A 19,196-nucleotide genomic window follows, 5' to 3' on the forward strand; every position below is an offset into this window, starting at 1 on the left:
AATACTGATTTATTTTTTTATCTGGTGTTATATTCTAATTTTTCTTTTCCTTTGCATCAATTCTTATATCCGAAGCTATTAATTCTAGTGTTATTCGAAATTTTAAATCGTATTCGTTTTCTGGTGTTTTACAAAGATTGTTTTCTAATTTATAAACAAGACTGCTTTAAATTTATATTCGAACAAATTTCCTATTCATAATAAAAAAAAAAACACTATTTTGGATAATTTATGAATGACTTATCAGAAAAACAAGCATTGATTTGAAACTTTGATTCTGAATCGTGTCAGTTTAGTTTGCTATTTTTTCGATTAAGTGTTTTAGTCATAAGTAGGAAAATGATTTTAAAAATCAATTCCTTTTTTTGTGCATTTTTGGCACTGTTATTATTTCTAGTTGATTTTGAATTTCTTTATAATCGTATTAGAGTTGAATCTGACTTCTAAACTGAATTTTATCAGAGTTCTAAACTGAAATTTGAATGTAGGTATTGTGCTATGGCCTTCAATTCTTCAATTTCCAAATTGAGATTGGCTTGAGACATTGCAACTGCTCAACCTATCGAAGCTATTTTTCGTTCAGAAGATTTGTTTCAAAAAACCACTTGCTTGCCGTTGCCACTTCTGAACTGCACAGCAGGAACCAATTAGAGCCGTCGAGTGTTCGATAGCAGCATTTTTACGACCCATTCAACACCACCACCGTACCTCCTTGGTAAAGGGGAGAAAACCCCCCTCAGAAGCGGGAAGGTGACACCTGGGGGTTAGCACAAATCATATGACAGAACACGCTAACCTCTCCCGTTCGTTCTCATGTATGCTTTGCGAGGGGTTTGCTATCATTTTTGTAGGTGAACGTCAACGTCGCACAAATGGGTATAGCAGCTCCGCGATTTTATACCGCAATTTTGCGGCACTAAGTGGCTGTCCCGCGTTTTTCTTCCGCGCCGCCGCCCGCCGGCCGGTTTAGTTTTATTTGCAAACATATATTTTAAACTGTACCCTGAAAGCTCCCACAGTCCCACAGCCTATATGCTGTTAACTTCTGAAGGAGCACTTAAGGTGTCTTTAAAGCTTGGAGCGACGTTGTTGTTGTTGATGTTATGAATCGATCCCTCCCGCAACCCCCTTCTAGAAACCCAGCCTAACCTTTGCTAAGAGAGAGGGCGCAGACAGCTTTAAAAGCGATCATCAAACCCAAACTTATCAGACTACCTGACTCGTAAACCCAGCGAGCGACTATAACGCAACCAAAACGACATTAGTCCCAGCTGATGATGACTGCGCGCACCTCGGAAGCGTAACCGGGGTTCGCGAAAACAAGCCTAATTGCTTTCGGCGAAATCGACCTGTCTTCGAAAAATAAGCACCCTATTATAACACCTCTCAGTATATGCCGCGCTCATCTAGAGTCGATAATCTTTCGAGACACCCTCAGAACTTGGGGCCTTAATGGGGACATTCATCATCTGCTGACTGAATGAGTGGCTTATTTAGTCGCCTTCTCTGCAGCATCGCTTATCTTTAGTGCGCGACGACGGACGCGAAGCCATCGTAGGTGGTTTTATTTTTTCCGAGGAGATTGTCACAGCGCAAATGTGCCGTGACCCCAAACAGTCACCGGGTTTATGCGGCTACCCATTTTTTTTTTAAATGTTTCCCAGGCTAGCTCTACTGGCCGGAGACACTCTTAAAACCGTTAAACTAGTTTTGAAGGTCCACACGGAAGTTCTCTGAAGTGACTCCCGGCTAACGAGCATTGGTATACAGTAAACAAAATTTGTTGGGTACTTGAGGTACCTTTAAAGCGGAAATGGGAACAGATTGTTTGTTGGACGGGGAGATCATTGCATAAAATGGGAAGCTAGGTATGTTAGGGTTGATTCTACACACTTGAGTGGTGTCGGATTCGAAATTCAAAATGTTTCTCTCAATGAACTTTAAAGAAAATGCCTATGATTAATAAATGCACGGAATGAAAATAAAATCAAAGTATAGCTCAGCCTAACTTACATAAGCTAATATTTAAAAAAAAATAATTAGTTCAAAACAAACTTATAATGCTATGGGGTAAGCTTTTTTGATTACTAGTTCGATTTCCCATTAAGAGATGGCACTTATCAAAATGGTTCCATTGGACAAAAATTTGTATGGAAAAATTGAGAGTTACCTTTTATAAATTTTTTTGGCGTAACTGGCACACTTTTTTGAAACTTCCAAAGATTCCCACACATTTTCCGGATCCTTTGAACCCGGTGCTGGTTTCGAAAGAGGTGGTGAAAGTTGTTAAAATCGCGAAAAACTGTCGGTGGAAGAGTATATTTTTTTTTTTGTTTTGGTTTTCTATTCTAGGGCCAGCCGGGCTGCCTGTTGGGATATATTTTTATGTTTCGTAAAATTTTCAGACTTGACACAGAATAAAAATCTAAATAAAAGATTTGCTTTTTTTGTTAAACTGTTAAATCGTAACGGCAGATGTCAAGCTATTTTTCGGAAAATCCATAGTAGTACTGTGACAAAGAGTTCCTAAAGTAAATTATAAGCAAGAGACTTAAATGGCAGACGGATTGATTTTGAATATTAACTACGCTTAACGAGAAGGTTCAATTAAAGCGTATTGTATGGATGACCCCTTTTGCCGACCCCTGACACAAAATTCAATACCTGAAATCAATTGCCCGTCCATCCAAACCCCAATGTGCAAATTTTCATCTCAATACAGCTTATAATAAAGTCAATATCACTAAAACAATATTTGTGATGTATGGACGACCCCCTTCAAAATGGGTCATCCGAAAATATAAAGATTTCTTAAAAATTTAATTCATTATAAAATAGAGAGGTGATAAAACCATTGTGTATACCGAAAATTACTATGCTTAAATGATGGAAAAGTATGGAAATAATGTCCAGAATATCCACAAAGTTTTAACCAATTGTAAGAGTGAAGTACATGATCGGGAATTACGGTTAAAGATCATCAGGTAATTCCAGCATTTTAAATTATGTAGATCTCTGAAATTTACAAAAAAATTGTCCTCAAGTGGATAGAATTGTTACCCAGCAATCAATCATGTAACCTAAACCTCAAAATACAAATTTTTGCTAGTTCCAGAGCTCGAAAGCTGTGTATCCGATGCCGTGCCAATGCAACAGATAAATTTTGATGGACGATAAAACTCGTGAAAAAATTTTTTTTCACAAGTTGAATTCTATATCATTTTTTATTATAACTAGGTCCCTAGCAGAATGACGTTTATGTTTGCTGGTTGTTTTTGGGAAAAAACATGATTAGGTAAGACTCCGCTCCGACGAAAACTTTGGATTTCGATGTTTTCAAAAGCCTAAAAAGAGCAACATAGTTTGAAAACTGCGCCATTTACGATCTCAACTAATCGATTTTAACTTCAATTGAGTGTTGTGATAATTCTACTATGTTAATATTTGATTTTGTCAACTAACATTTCAGTAAAAACGTGTTTCAGTGGCACAAAAATAATCAAGTTTTGGTAATTTCGAAACAGCTGAATCCATCAAATTGTCTCATCTTTCTGTCATATAAGAAGTATTTGTCAAAAAAGTAACGGAAATTTAAGAAAATGAATGCAATCACCTAAATCAGCGATTAAATGAAATATAGATTAAAAATCTGATTAATATCATAACTAAAAAAAAGGGTGCGTGACCGATAGGAGATACCTAGAATAAAGTATAATTATTTCTGACAAAAAAGGGTAAATAATATATTACATATTTATCCATAAATAATCATAAGATTATCTTTATTTCCTACTCAGAAAGTTTTTCGATTAAACGAATGGTTTTCCGGAGGTTGCCCATCCGGAAGTTAAACATTGTCGTCACCAAATTTCAAATACAAATGTTAACTTCAAACAAAATAGTGTTAATAAATAGCTCAGTTTCGCTACGTTCGATAAACATATCCCCGAAAAAGATAGAGAAAATTCTAATTTCAACAGACTTTTCAATACTTACTCTATCTAAAATTCCCAAACCAGAAATAAAAGTCGATAAATTCTGAATAAAGTTTCAGAATCTGTAGATTTGATAGGGAAAGAAAAAATCATCTTTGCAAAAAAAAAACAAAAATCTTACCAAATAATCCTTCGCCGCAAACGCACCGATAATCCATAAATCGCAAAACCAACAGCAATGAACAAACTAAACTGCAAATATTTGCTGATAATTTACACCAAGCCACACGTTTGTTACCTTTCGGAATCTGCACCGAAAATGCCGACCTCGCTCATCAGATCTGCAGCACTGCAAAGAATCTGTTCACCAGATGCTGCACTGGGATGAGGGTTTCACGCTTGTTGGCAGAAGAAAATCTTCAAATCACACTCCTTATAACAACCAACAAAAACAACAAAATAGCATACAGCTTCAACATCAGCTGTTGCAGCACACAAAAACCAATAATCACACCGGACCAAAGAATAATAAATAACAAAAACGAACCGGGCAAACTGCGCGCGTAACTCCAGCAGGTTCACGAATTGATGTCGTATGTTTGACTTTTTCCTCCCGACCCGCTCGATCGATGATGATATGATTGAATGAGGAAGCCTTACGACGACGTAAGCCCGGAGGACCCAAGTCAGCAGGATCAGCGCAGAGGATGATGGACAGGAAATTGGGCACTCTTGCGTCGTTGTGACTTTGTAGGTGGGGAGAGAAGAGGACAGAACTACCACAGTCTTCGTCAGGTGAGAACGAGACGGTGCCAAGTAAGGACACACCTTCTCCCTGATCACTCTCTTGGTCTTGGTCTCAGCAGAAGGAATTAGCAGCAGCAGCAGTAACAGAACAAGCAACAACAAGAAACAACTCCGGCGATCTCTACACAGAAGTGTGTGCAAGGCTGGGCAGGACCAGCTTCATGTTTTTTTCCCTCACTGTATTCCTTGCCTTGCCAAGTCGGTATTTGGAACAGTGGAAGGCAAGGAACAATAACAATAACAACGACACCAGAAATCAACTCCGGTGGTTGCGAGACAACCGCTGCTGAGTACACACCTTGAAAAGTCAGAACTCCTCTATTTAGCAGCAACAGCAACAACACCAGTCGCAAGAGGTAAAGTAGAAGAACATAAGCAAACCTCCTGGAGGTGAGGTAAAGTAAAACAGCCAAAAGGTCAATGCGGTGAGGTGGCCTCTGTTTTGGCCGCAGCCGGCCGCCACACATTCGGGGTTTTCTCTCCTTTTATGATGGTGTGACATTACACCCGCCCGTGTGGTTCAACCTTTCAGGAGGGTGGACAGGATAGCTGAAGCGATGCAGAAAGATATGTACAAATGATGGCCTATTTGGATTCTTGAAATTTCTTTGATGTCCCATTTAGACCTATACTTTTAGTTTTCCGGAAATATAAGCATAACATAACAAAAATTATGTATGTATATCTTGCCAATTCTCTGAATGTGTGCTTTGTAATATGCAACATTATACTGCTGTAAAAATTGACTTTCGATCCCATATGTTTTTTTCTATATCCTTTTTTACCCAAGCATCAGTTTAAAATATGAGATTTGGTTCTTAATTAAATTTGCGAAACAAAACATCTTTTTTGTTATTGTTTTATCCATTCTTAAGCTACATTTTTTGCTAAATGATTAAAAACTTAGTGTTTTTTGGAAAAAGCTATGATTATTAAAAAAAAATAAAGTGGCTTTGGCAAATGACGATGCTATTTCTTGAAATTAAAAAGTATACCGTCCATTGGGGCAACATGCAATACTTTTCAACTTCAGTGGCTTCTAAAAAACATACGTCCACAGGTAATAATAACATTTATGCATCAAAAGTTTTAAGGTTTTAAGGTTAGGTTGACATAGTCAGAAAAATAATTCGTTTCTTCAGTTAATTTTTTTTTCAAAAAACAAGCGATTTTCACTATACTTAGAAAAAGGAGTAACTTGCAACCAACTTAGTTTTTATCTAATGAAAACGTTTATAAATTACCTAATAGCTCTTGATACATTTTTGATGGCTTAAAACCTGTTGAATCTGTTGAAACTAATTTTTACATTTTTTTTCTGAACATGAGGACGTCACATACATTTAAAAAAACATAATACAAAAAATAAATGTTAAAATGAATGAAATTTTTATGTAGACAAACGCGTGATGCAAAACTTAAACAGCAAATTTTCTCGAAACACGTCAGGTGGCTTATACGATTTTGTTACAGTTTCGTCAGCAATTGGTTGACGCGTATAATTTAAATAACCTATCTATTTTTACTTTCATAGTCAAGTTTTGTTCACGTTAATTCTCTCGTTTACCATTTTTTTCAACTTTTTTTCAGCCTCTCAAACAAGTGTTGAATTGTTTGTTGGGTATTTATTACTACACGTAAAATATTGGCCGATTTTCTGTGGCCAGGTGGCTTTTGGATCTAGTTTTAAAACGTAAAACAACTCACTTTCCGGTGCCTCAATGATAAGTTAAGGAAGTCCTTTATCATCAGCTCCGCGAAAATAACTGATTTATGTTTTCTTCCAAAACCTAAGTAGATTTTGTTTGGCTTTAGTACTGTAGCGTACCCAAACAACATAAAGCCTTTTAACCCTCAAAAATAAAAATAAAATCTCTGAAAACAAACAACTTCTGTTTCATAAAAATCCTCAAGATTTTGAAAAAGTTTAAAGATTTTTTTTCAACAATTGCATAACTACAGGGGTTGAAGAGCTAAATTTTCAGTACTTCTTCGGTTGAAATTTTTAAACATATCAACAATTCCTTCTTCGATTTTGAAGCATAGAAGGAATGTCTCATAACTATAATGTAACATAATTTTTGTTAAAATTTTTCTAAAAATAACTGAGATATTTAAACTTATACAAAAATTAAACTAGGTACACATTTAACGGGGGGTTTATTTTTCATCACTTCAACCTAACTGAGGATCATATTTTACACAATAATCAAGCCTGAATATTACTCTTAGACCTTAATGTCAATATTTTTATGAAGGTTACGAAATAATGATTTTCAAAAAATAGGTACATTTCCAGATTTTCAATGTTTTTTTTTATTTCTCTAATCTATAGCTTTTGTAAACTACTTGTCAAACTGTGTTTTGAAACATTCTGCGCAAAATAAGGTAACATAATGATTTGCTTTGGATTTATGGCGGTTATAGTAAATCCCGTCTAAAAGCAAGGTTGAGTTTTAGAGAGTTAATTAAATACAAAAATACCATAATTTCAAGTTACATTTTTCATGAGCGAATGAAATAGTGTGGACTATTCTATTCACATCGTCGTACCATTTCTTATTACGTTAATAAATATTTAACAGCAAGTTCGATACCCTGGTTTAAGCAAATGGTTCAGAATAAGTCCCTCAGAAATTATGTAGGGCCTATTTTCGACATGAGTCAAAGTGCCTCGAGCAAGCAAACTAATTTTTAAAGTCTGCTTCATTTAATATTGGAACAAATTCTTTTGTTCATTGTGGCGCTCCTAGTGGACGGATTTGCAAACTTTTTTCACCCACGTGTCGGGAAATTCATTATCTTTCACCATGTATTTATGTCATAACACCAAACGATAGCATTTTGTAAACAACCGCCATGGAAGCCGAACGGAGAGATCAAATTGTGCACAGTTTTCTTGAAAATCCATTGTTGTCGGCATCGAAACTAGCTTAAAATGCCCAGAAATACCGTATGGCGTGTTATCAAGCAGTACAAGGAAGCGTCGGAGCGTCGGAGTGGAACTGTCGACCGGAAACTGCATGGGGAAGTCATCAAGGCCGTCAAGAGGAATCCCAATCTTTCAGACCGCGATTTGGCCAATAAGTTCCAGGCCGCTCACAGTACAGTGCGACGAATTCGTCTCCGGGAAGGAATAAGGTCATTCCGAGCCAGCAAACAGCCAAATCGGACGCTGAAGCAGAACAATGTGGCCAGAATCCGTGCTCGAAAGCTGTACGACCAAGTGCTGACCAAGTTCGACGGATGTATTCTGATGGACGATGAGACCTACGTGAAGGCGGACTTTGGGCAAATCCCAGGTCAAAAATTTTATTTGGCGACGGCTCGGGGGGATGTACCTGCAAAATTTAAGTTCGTGTTTGCGGATAAATTCGCCCGCAAGTACATGATTTGGCAGGGGATATGCAGTTGTGGACAGAAAACCAAAGTCTTTCTCACTGACAAGACAATGACATCAGAAGTCTACAAAAAAGAGTGCCTACAGAAACGGATTCTGCCGTTAATTCGTGCCCACGACCGTCCAGTAATGTTTTGGCCGGACCTCGCAAGCTGCCATTACAGCAAAACGGTTATGGAATGGTACGCAACGAACAGGGTCAGCGTAATACCGAAGGACCTCAACCCCCCAAACTGCCCCCAGTTCCGGCCGATAGAGAAATACTGGGAAATCACGAAGCGGAGGCTTAAGGCAAAGGGAAAACTTGTTAGGAACATGACTCAAATGAAGAACTGGTGGAATCAAATCGCCAAAACGGTGGACGAAAAGGGTGTGCGCCGCCCAATGTGCCGTATTACGGGAAAAGTACGAGAATTTCTTCGAAACAGCATGAATATTTTTTTTAATTTTTTTTATGAAAGAGTAAAGAAAATGCTACATTTGTATGAAAAACAAATTATGAACTCGTTAATAAATGACTGAACTACACGCAATTGTTTGTGTTCCAATATTAAATGAAGCAGACTTTAAATGTTTTATCATAGCTGGAAACATGTTTTAAGTTGTTGAATTCATCACAGCTATGCAGAAAAGCTCTTGAAAGTTATCTCCAATAATGGCACGGCCTTGAGTCGACCAGACTGTGAACAATCAAAACTTTATTATCAATTTTCTATTTCTTATCAGCTCATTTTAACGGAATGATACATATGATTAGAATAATGAAATGGAGCTTTAACTATATTAGTTCAAATTTTTCATGATCAACTTGATTTATGAGTGAAATATTGATAAATAGATGCAAGGTGATCGAAAATATATACTCGGTCAAAAAATAAGTCCGTTACCCTATATTAACAAGTACATTTTTTTAGCAAAATGTCAAAAATGAGTTCAAAAGTGAAATTTAAAAAAAAATCTCAGAAGAACAAGATTTGACTTATGCTAAAAAATAACTCAAATCTTGTTCTTCTTAGATTTTTTTAAAATATCATTTTTGAACTCAGCTCCTGATTTTCATTAGAATCATGGATCAGTCAATAAATTTGTAATTTTTTATAATTTTATAAACTAGTGTAATGCATCCCTACACCATACCGAAATATCAACGAAATGCGAAAAAAAATACCCATTCAATTTTGAATATCTCACCACAGTAAACAAGTATCGCGTTACAATCTTCTAAAAACTTGTTCCTTATTGTGTGAACTTAAATTCTGCACTTCCAAGAGTATGTATATTTTCAGAAAGCCATTTTTCACCTAATGGCACCAATCTGGAGAGAACCGCTTTGAAAAAATGTTAGAAAAATCACCCTCTACAAATTTAACCAATCTAGTGTTCATACAAGAACAAAATCAATTCCAAAATAGTGGAAGAATAGAAGTGGCTTTTGAAGTGGTTGAATTCAAAATGAAAGGATTGCAAAAATCAGCAATTTTGATACATCACATGAGCTTTTATGAACCACTTTTTTCTTCAATTTAGAAACTCTATCCGGTGGAACATATTTTTATTTTCATGTTTCTTATCGATTATATCGTTTTGTGGCTACTAACTGTATGATTTTATTAGATTCGTATGAATGAATTGACAAAATTTACATATGAATTAACTTTCAAAATGTTTAAATTAAATTGATTTGTTCTAATTGAATTTTTGCTAAAACATGCTTAAACATAATGTTTTCCTCAGACACGAATGCCACAAAGATGATAAAGTGCCGCTAAATGAAAATAATGAAAATAAAAGCATGTTTTAACATTTAGGAAGAAGCATGCTGTATGAGCATTGGAATGTCAACGGATCTGTGAAAAAAAAATGTCATGATCGAATTTCGAAAACCTACCAGATACATTTTGAAGACTGGCCCAAAAAACCTGACATGTGCAAAATTTCTGCTCAATCGATCTTGATTTATAGGTGCCTCAAAGCGCTCAAAGTTTCGGTTTTTTTACCCTCGAAAATCACCAAAAGGGGACTAAAGAAATTCGGGAAATCGATATTTTAGTTTTTATGCCAAAAGACTTAAAAATGTTTGAAAGATGGAGATCTGGTGACATCTCGGTAATTGAATGATATCTCGGTGAAATTCATTAACGTCTTTTAGGCTTTATGTTCGAAGCGATTGCATTGATGCATTGATTAAAAATGATGATTTGTAAGCTAATTTGTCAACCGGCTGTGGGTGTGGGAAAGTAACACTTTCCCATTATACCAAACTTGGCAGCTCAATTTTAAACAAAGGATTATTTCCAAATCTGACCCAACTTTATCATTGCAATAAAGTTGATCAAGCTTCAAATAAAAATAAAAAAAAAAGGTTCAGTGTTTTATGTTAACAAAGAAAAACTCTTATATGTTTTCTATAGATTTCGAACACTGTATCTTTCAAAGTTTCAATAACAAATGAAAAAGTAAAACAATTTGATCATTTGTTTTTTTGGGAAATTTGTGAAATTGGTTGACTCGTCCTTTCGGAATGGATAAACCTACCTGGTTTAAAATCCTTGAGAAAAAAGAATCAAAAGTTGAATCGTCCATTTTATTTTCGACGGAGTCACACTAATACTATTAGTATTTACAAGCATTAAGAAGCATTTCATGTTTCTACTATTATTCAATAAAATGTTCAAGCTATTGGACAGTAGACAGGAATAATACATATTTTCGACCAATGTTGGTGACCTTTTCAATTTTCAGCCTAATTTTTGTTCAACGATGAAGGGTTTCACTGCTGCTGCTTATACTTCTTCTTAATCTTCTTCTTAATCTTCTTCTTCTTCTTCTTCTTCTTTTTCTTCCTTTTCTTCTTCAACAAGCATCCTGGAAAATGAAAGAATTGCGTCCATCATTTTTCTTTTCAAAATAACCTCTGTTCCATGTAATCACGCATTGCAGAGATTACTATGGCCAGGCCAACCATGTAGTAAATGCCTCAGAAGATACCGGAACATGGGTAGAAATAAAGCATGCAGCTCCCTACCAAACGTTTGGTATAGGTTTTTATAAAATAATGCAATGTTAAAGTATAAATAAGTAAAAAGGATAGATCTCACCAATTATGTTTTCATCGAGAGGACACACTTTTCACTGATCCAGCTTCGTGCGTTTTAGTTTGCAGGAGCAGAGCTGATGCGTTTATAGTATCGGCTACTTTGGCACCGGAGCTTCCGAAGCCTCTTCTCACATCTTTCCGGTGTATGGAATATTCACGAGATTTTTTCATAAGCTACAGCGCACTTCATAATAATGTTCATGTTCGTCTTCGTAGCTATGATCAACTGGATTCGATGATCTTTAAATCTTTCTTTACACTATTTTCCTACTTCAGGAAAAACTTTTTCAACAGAGCGAAGATTTCTTACAAGGCAACGCCTACTTGAAACCACGCAACGGTAAAGGGTTCCACTGCTCGATATATTAAATAGACAAAATTAATCAATTACTAATCCGTATATTTTCATTTAATTCTGTACTTTCAAGTTTGATGTTAATCATATTATACCACATATAATAAATTTTAAAACTTTCATCTTATATGGAAATGAATTGAAATGAATGATCTGTACCGATTTTCAACTAAACAACTGAATATTGCCCCAATTTTCCATACTTATATCCTGAATTCATTGAATCAGACCGATTTCAGCTAAACAACACTGCCTTCTACATCACAGAGAATGTTTATCGAATATACGATGATTTTCATAGCTGAATCAATTGTGAAATCAAGCGAATTTTGGAAAAGATAACCTAAACAACCAACAGTCCCATATCTACTTAAATGCGTACCTTCGAAAATAATAGTTCGCGGAACAAGGTTCTAAAGGGAATTCGTACCCAATTTTCTCGAATAGCCTTTTTGTGACATGCCAACTGCATCTGCAATTGCATGAGTACCATGAAATGTAAACGAACATCACAAAATGGCATAGAATAAGGTTGCCAGATTGCCCGGTTTTATCCGGATTTGCCCGAATATTTGATACAAAATTTGGAAAAAGTCCGACCCGGCCCGGTCGCCCGGATTTATTCACTTTATTTGCCAAATCAAACAAAAAAAATTATGATGTAAATTTTTTATTCATGTCTCTAAAACGAAATTTTTTGAGCAAGCTTAATAAAAATAATCATGAAAGGTTTTTGGAAGCCTAAATACGAATTAAATTCTGATGAGTTTTAACGAAAAAATTTTTTTTTCTATTTTTGTCGAGTAATTCCTGGATTTTGAGCGAAATTGCTAGGATGGATGCTTCGGCAGAAACTGCGTTGAATCTCTGCACCCTTGGTGGATAACAAAAGAAAAAATGTCTCGAGATAACACCAAGTTTCGACGTTTCAAGCATTATTAAATCATATTGCATAAAAATTAAAATTTCGGTATTTCCGATTTCCTTTAGTTCCTCCTTAGGTGATTTTTGATTGTCAATGAACCAAAACTTTGTGCGCCATTAGGCACCTCTAATTAAAGTCCGATTCAGCTGAAATTTTTCACAGGTCAGTCCTATACGCCAATTTACTAAATGTATACGTTCTGAATTCAAAATTCGATCATGAAATCGATTGCCATCCTATTCGACAGGATAATTTTTTTTTGAATTTTTTCTTTGAATTTCAATCAATTTCTAGTATAATAAATCGTAAACCACTTTTCCTTGTACTTCCTTAAGGGGGGGGGGGGGGGTGGTGGTTAGGGTCTAGCACTTTCAAAAAATCGATTTTTTTTATTTTTTTATTTTATTATTGTAAAACATTTCAAGAATGTTGTGTCAAATTTTCAAGTCAATTGAAGCAAAACTGTAGAAGTTATAGGCCTTTATCTCCTCCTATCTAATACTGCAACGAAGCAAGATCAGAAAATTCAAACGCGTTTTTCTCGAATGCACATTTTTAAAGTCCGTGGACATCGTCATTTGAAAACTACTTATCCGATTCTTTTCAAATTTGGAACATATTTTCTACATATAAAATACCAGACCCCAACGTTTTCTTTTTTTGTTTTTTTTTTTACTTTGGAGAGATTTTACAGATAAAAAATGGCGGATTTTTTCGTGAAAAATCGTAGTTTTTACTTCAATCAGCCACAAAAATTTTATTAAAAAATTTTTAAGTTAAATAAAAACGTTGGGGTCCAGAAAAACATCTATTAAAAATATTTTGCTCTGATTTGTTGACTTCAGATGATTCTGTGCTGAGATACAGTGTCCACCGCAAATCTGGTTTTTAAAAGGCATCCTCGAATATGCTCCGTCACCGGCTCATTTTTCAATATTTTTCTACGAAAAAATTACTAAATGTTCTTTTAACAATGCTTTGTATAATGCAAAAAAATTGAATACATTTGTTTGAACGATAGCTCTAGAAAAAAATCGTGAAAATGGTGTTTTTTTTTACCTGTTAGACCCTACCCCCCCCCCCCCCCCCCCTTAACGAATGTGTCATTTGGTACATGATGCATCATACAATGTACAAACTTTCTATCAAAATTGTAGCTCAATCAAACACTTTTGAATTTCGAGACAAACAGGGCAATGTTGATTTTCGAATTAAAAATAAAAGAAGTACATAAAATAAAATAGTGTTTAAATTTAAACATACATACGTTGCTCAGAAAAGATTCCATTCCCTTTCGATGGCGCCCGTCAGAAATTTGAATATCTGCCAAATGGATGAATAAATGGCAAATATTCAATTTTATTTTCGTAGTATTATCCATTACTCGTGAAATAAATTCATAAGATTATTGTGAAATTGTTTTCTGTACCCAAATTATTCACGAAATATGAACATGATTCTCGAGGTTTTTTCTAATATGTTTTGAGGACAACTCGTCTTATCAATGGCTAACTAGCTAGCGCTAGCATGGGTGACGAAAAGATCACCACTTTCACACGTTTTCACGAGCTCGAGGCGGCTAAACAACAATTGTTCGTCGCTGATAGAGACAAGCGGCGGCGGCGGTCGACGCATATAAATCGTAAAAAGGACCGGCCGAGTCGGCAAAACATCAATCAACACCAATCGGTTGTTGGTTTGGTTTGGTTAGCGGTTTCCTTGTCTCGTTTCCCAGCTCGTTTGTTGTGTTGTTGCTTCGAGGAGATAAGAAACCGTCTTCTTCGCACGTCGTCATCAAAGAATGGCAATCTGTGTAGGAAAACGATGTGTGAACGGACATTGACAATTTGAAAGACATGGTGATGGACGCCACGCCGTTCTGTTGAGAGCCATCAATTGCGGTTTTTGATGGGGCGTAACACCGGCGGCGGCTTGATTGGAAATAGGTGCTAAAATGTGCCATTAAGCTTGAGAAAGCTTGAACTATTCCATTTAGATGAGTAGACGGTTAAAGAGGCTGTTAAATGATTAAAACTGACCATGGAGTTCCACTGAATTTACTCGAATAATGTGAAAAAGTGACTCTTCTTTTCTTTATGGCGACCGTCAAAATTTTGATTGATCCAAATTCAACTACGTTTGAAGATAATCGTGACAGATATTTTGTAAATTTTGTTCATAAAATTCCATCAGTAACTATGTATGCAAATTAAACTTCTCAAAGTTGAAAGACCTATTCATATTTTTTTTCAATACACATTTGCATCCAAAGTATAGCGTCGTGCAATGTTTGCTTCCATAAATCTGTTATTACTCATCATCGCTTTACAGGCAAATCCGCGAACTGCATCCAGAATAAGACTATCAATGAATTATGGGGACAAGATTCGCACTCGGACAGAGAATTCAACTTTCGTGTGGTCAGAAGTTGTTGTTTGTGAGATCCAAAGCTTTGGGTGCTGGTCATTTTATGGATAATCCACATTTATGACAGGTTTGCTCGCTCGACAACTTCAACGGACCAAAGCGTTCAGAAGTTTTCAGTTTGCACTCAATAACAATTTGCCACAAGAGGTGTGGAGATTCGCTGCTGGAAGAAAGAAACAAGCAAGGATTCCACCCTGTAAATATTTTCTCCTGCCAAGGAAGCTTCTCCAGTTGCCACAATAAACAGTAATTATTTATGGCGGTGCTGATTGCCCGAATGAGATGTGGCTTGGTTAGTTGAATCTTAACTGGTTTTTCGTCACGAAAGAGACGCAGGAATTGGTTCGCGCATCGGAAGGTGCATCATCATGTGGGGGTTCTTCCTTCGCGAATTCTACGGCATCCGCTTAGATTCAGGTGACGATAAGTCATAAAGATATCCGAAACACGGTCTATCTTGTTTTCAATGTGTTGAACGGATGCACAATAAGGAAAAAGTGTATAAAACGCGAAGAAATTCAAATCTTCCCACGTACACGAACCAAATCTATGAAAATATACTTTCCCTTAGTGAAAACGTCCGGAAAATCGAATGTACATAGTTTCAGACGCCGCACGAGCTTGCAAACGAAGATATTGTGCCTTTTTAACATCTAATTCCCATTTATTTTTGTAAACAATCCAGAAAAATACTTATTTAGACTAGAAAATGTCGAACAAAAATAGACCTATCTTATGTGATTTTTTTTCCGAGGAATCAAATAAAGGCTATTTGAGCATCAAACGTATCGGTAAATGGCGGTATGGGTGATTTTACCTTCGATTCCCTCATACTTTTCAATGAATTATGAAAAAAAATAAGTTCGAACTTGAAAATTTTGAACTAAATGAGACCTATCTTGTGTGACTTTTCCGAGAAATCGAATGAAGGCTGTTTGAGCCACCGCAGTCATCGAAAAATAAAGTTATGGCTTCATTATTTGAAAAATGTAGGGGGATTGAGGCTTAAAACACAAAATAAGTCTCATTTGGTTCAACATTTCCATCATTTTGATACCAATTAGCACAGAAGACTTGGAACATCAATAACAGTTATTTTGATTAACCATCAATCATCAATAACAATTAAATTTTTAAGATGGACAATGTTGCTGCATACATTTAGGGGCAAAAATTATAAACATTTCTGAATATTGTTTGGCTTCAAAAACAAATGAAATTTTACCTTCACCCTTCCCTTGGTCCTTCCACTGTTCCTATGTTCTTCTTTTATTCAAACTTAACCATTTGATAGGGTTTTAGCCTTTGTTCTTTACAGGCTTTCTCATAGAAAATATCCGTTTTTTTAATATCCAAAAATTATTAAAAAATTGACCATAAACATAACTCTAAAACTATACCTACACAAAGGAAGAAAGTTAAACTTTCATAAAAAAAAACAACCCATTTGCTTCTAAATGCTATCATTTTATCAGGAGAGGTGTTAATTTAGAAGTCATCGAAAAAACAGATAGTTTAAAACTTTAAAACTACATTTAAAGTAATTTTAAAAAAACCCCAACTACAAACCAAATTAAGCCTATTTGAAACTCAATTTATGGCTTTCAAACGTAGGAAACAGTTTTCAGATATTTTAACTTCAAACTAAGTTAATGATAATTATCTCAAAAAATTCATGTTGATCAAAGTTACCCCGATGATCAAAGTTCCCCCAGTTTACGGTACTCTAGAAAAAATATTCGATTAGGGTGACTGAGCCTACTACTAATGACCTCTTATTCTTCTTCAAGCCTATCATACCGCTTTTTGCCATAAAAGATAGTACTAATAAAATATTCAACGCTTTTTAAAATGTAATTTCTCTTCAGTATTAAAACAGATAGCACAGTTAGTGGGGCGCATTTTGAGGAATCAGAGCGAATAAGAAAAAAATCACGTTTTTCAACAGTCCAAGCCAAAGTTTGAAAGGAAACCTCTTTCACTGTGATGAATATGATCTACACTAACCATTTTTCGCTCAAATCATAAGAAAATCAATGGAAAATTCGAACAATTTGTAAAGGGTCCAGAAATAAGACACTTTCAACCATGATATTCCATTTTCATCAATTAAAGTTTGAATTTTAAATTGAGGCATTATTTAGAACTTATATTGAAAATTTCTATTATTTTGTGTCAGGTTTATGCAAATAAACTACAAGCGATCACAAATGTGTTCTAACAAATGTGCTGCTGACAGTGCTAACTAATAGTGAAATATTTTAAAATATCCATAACAACAATTTTAGAGATTTTTTCTAAACGTTAAAAAGCTGTAATTCTTTTTCCCGATAATGTCTGATTTAAAATTCAATTTTCAGTAAACTTTTCGATTTTTCTCGAAAAATCAAGCTTCTTATAAGTATTTTTGATCCAGGTCAAATAAAAGGAAACAATTCCAGTACAAAAACAGGAACAAAAGGTTCAAACAACTTTCAACTTGCTAATCATTCGTATCTTTGTAGATCTATCAATAACGGCAACACCTATGTTAAAAATTCTCATTGAAACTTGCAGATGAGATCATAAAAAATAAGTGGACTTTCTAAAAAATATAAAACTCCCGTCCATTTATAAGAAAATAATGAATTTAAAAAAAATCACCGCTTAAAGGGTCCAAAGCAATCCTACATAAAAAAAAAAGATTTTTTTTAATTTTTTTTTTATTATTTCAGGTCTTTTGACTGCTTATTTGAAAGCTATTTTAATGTAGGATGAAAATAAAAAATCTCAAAAAAATTGGTTTACATAACCAATGAGTTTGTTGATTTATATAACCTCTGCAAAAATATTTAATGAAATAATTGAAAACCCTAGAAAGCATAAACTGCCATTTTTAACACTTTTCTCTGGATTCAGATTTTTTATTATTTTGAAATTATTATAACTTTTTTCATGAAATGATGAGCTTCATTTCATGTCAGCAATAAATGAAGCTTAAGAACAGGCAAAACCATAAATAAAAAGCAAACTTCCTTTCAAGCTCATTTGATATTTTCTAGATGAATTTATTTGCAAAAAAATTCTTCTCCCATACAAATTTTCAAACGAAGTTGAAACATGTTGCGCTGATTCAGGAATTAACCAAATCATCTCAAATTTTGCACTGATGCTTGGTGACCCAAAAGCCATCTAGAATATATATGCGAGCAAAAAGTCAATTTTTGCAGTGATCTAATGAATACATAAAGAAAAGTGAAAAACTGAGTAGATTCTATCTAATTAATCAGGTTTTAGTTATTTTTTTATTATAAGTTATTTATTTTAAATTCCAATTTTCCTTAATAAGTCCTAGAAGTTACCAATTTGTTTATGAAGTTTAAGAAATGAATAAGGCATTTGAAGGCTTTATTTTAAAGAACAGATTTTTGTACATATTTAATTAAATTTACAAATCATAGGCTAATTTTTTAACCACATGCTTTACCATTTAGCATTCGTGAAAATGTATCAAATATGTTTTAAGAAATAAAAGTAAGGGATTAAGTTTGCGGTTCAAATAGATTTATTCTCTACTCTTGTAAACTCGATTGAAATTTAAGATAGAAATATTGTTTAACAACAATATTGTTTAACAACAATATTTCTATCTTAAATTATTTCCAAGTGTCTCGATATATTTCCAAGAGAATTTTCACTTGCAGATTGAGTACAAGTTCTTTAACCAACAAAAATTTCATTTTTAATTTAGTTCATAATTAGGATCTTTTAATATTGTTTTTACTGCGATCTGCTGCATATTGATTCATTAATGAAATTCTCGCACTTATATTTAAATCTTCAATAAAACTTAATTTCGAGCTTAAACTGAATATTTATTTTTAATTCCGAATATGAACCCTGCATTTTCAACCTGAGTTCAGAAACTACCGAATTTTAAGAACGTTTTTTTTTGCCCGACGTTTCGGCATTTGATCTTGGCCTTCTTCAAGGGATAATTTGCATTATACTGTATATGTTCCTGAGTGTGGGGGGAGAGTGGGGATACTCGATCCCATTTTCTTATTTTCACCATATCTTTTTGGAAAAATAAAGCAACTCGCCGTCTTTGACATTTTCTGACAGCTTGTAACTTCAAGTTTCCATGCTCCAAAAATTAGAACGATACTTGAACCCGTTGATGAACTAGAAGCATTTTCGTGGGATTAAGAAAATTGCGATTTTTCTGAAGTTAAGGGAGACTTGATCCCATATTTAAGGAGGCTTGATCT

General features: G+C 34.8%; 1 protein-coding gene across 2 annotated transcripts in view; it reads right to left on the minus strand.

Moving 5' to 3' along the window:
* LOC129747684 (protein drumstick) overlaps positions 1-19,196 on the minus strand; it is a 72,791-nt gene that overhangs the window by 37,393 nt on the left and 16,202 nt on the right. Inside the window, exon 1 of one of the 2 annotated variants that reach the window (XM_055741998.1) lies at positions 4,117-4,565. The exons of the other annotated variant lie outside the window; for it this stretch is intronic. The gene's annotated coding sequence lies outside the window, so the exon portion shown is untranslated. Of the gene's footprint in view, positions 1-4,116; positions 4,566-19,196 lie in introns of those variants that run through there. 2 annotated transcript variants of the gene reach the window in all.

The sequence above is a fragment of the Uranotaenia lowii genome, chromosome 2 (genome assembly GCF_029784155.1).
Source record: "Uranotaenia lowii strain MFRU-FL chromosome 2, ASM2978415v1, whole genome shotgun sequence".
In the NCBI taxonomy this organism is placed as follows: Eukaryota; Metazoa; Arthropoda; class Insecta; order Diptera; family Culicidae; genus Uranotaenia; species Uranotaenia lowii.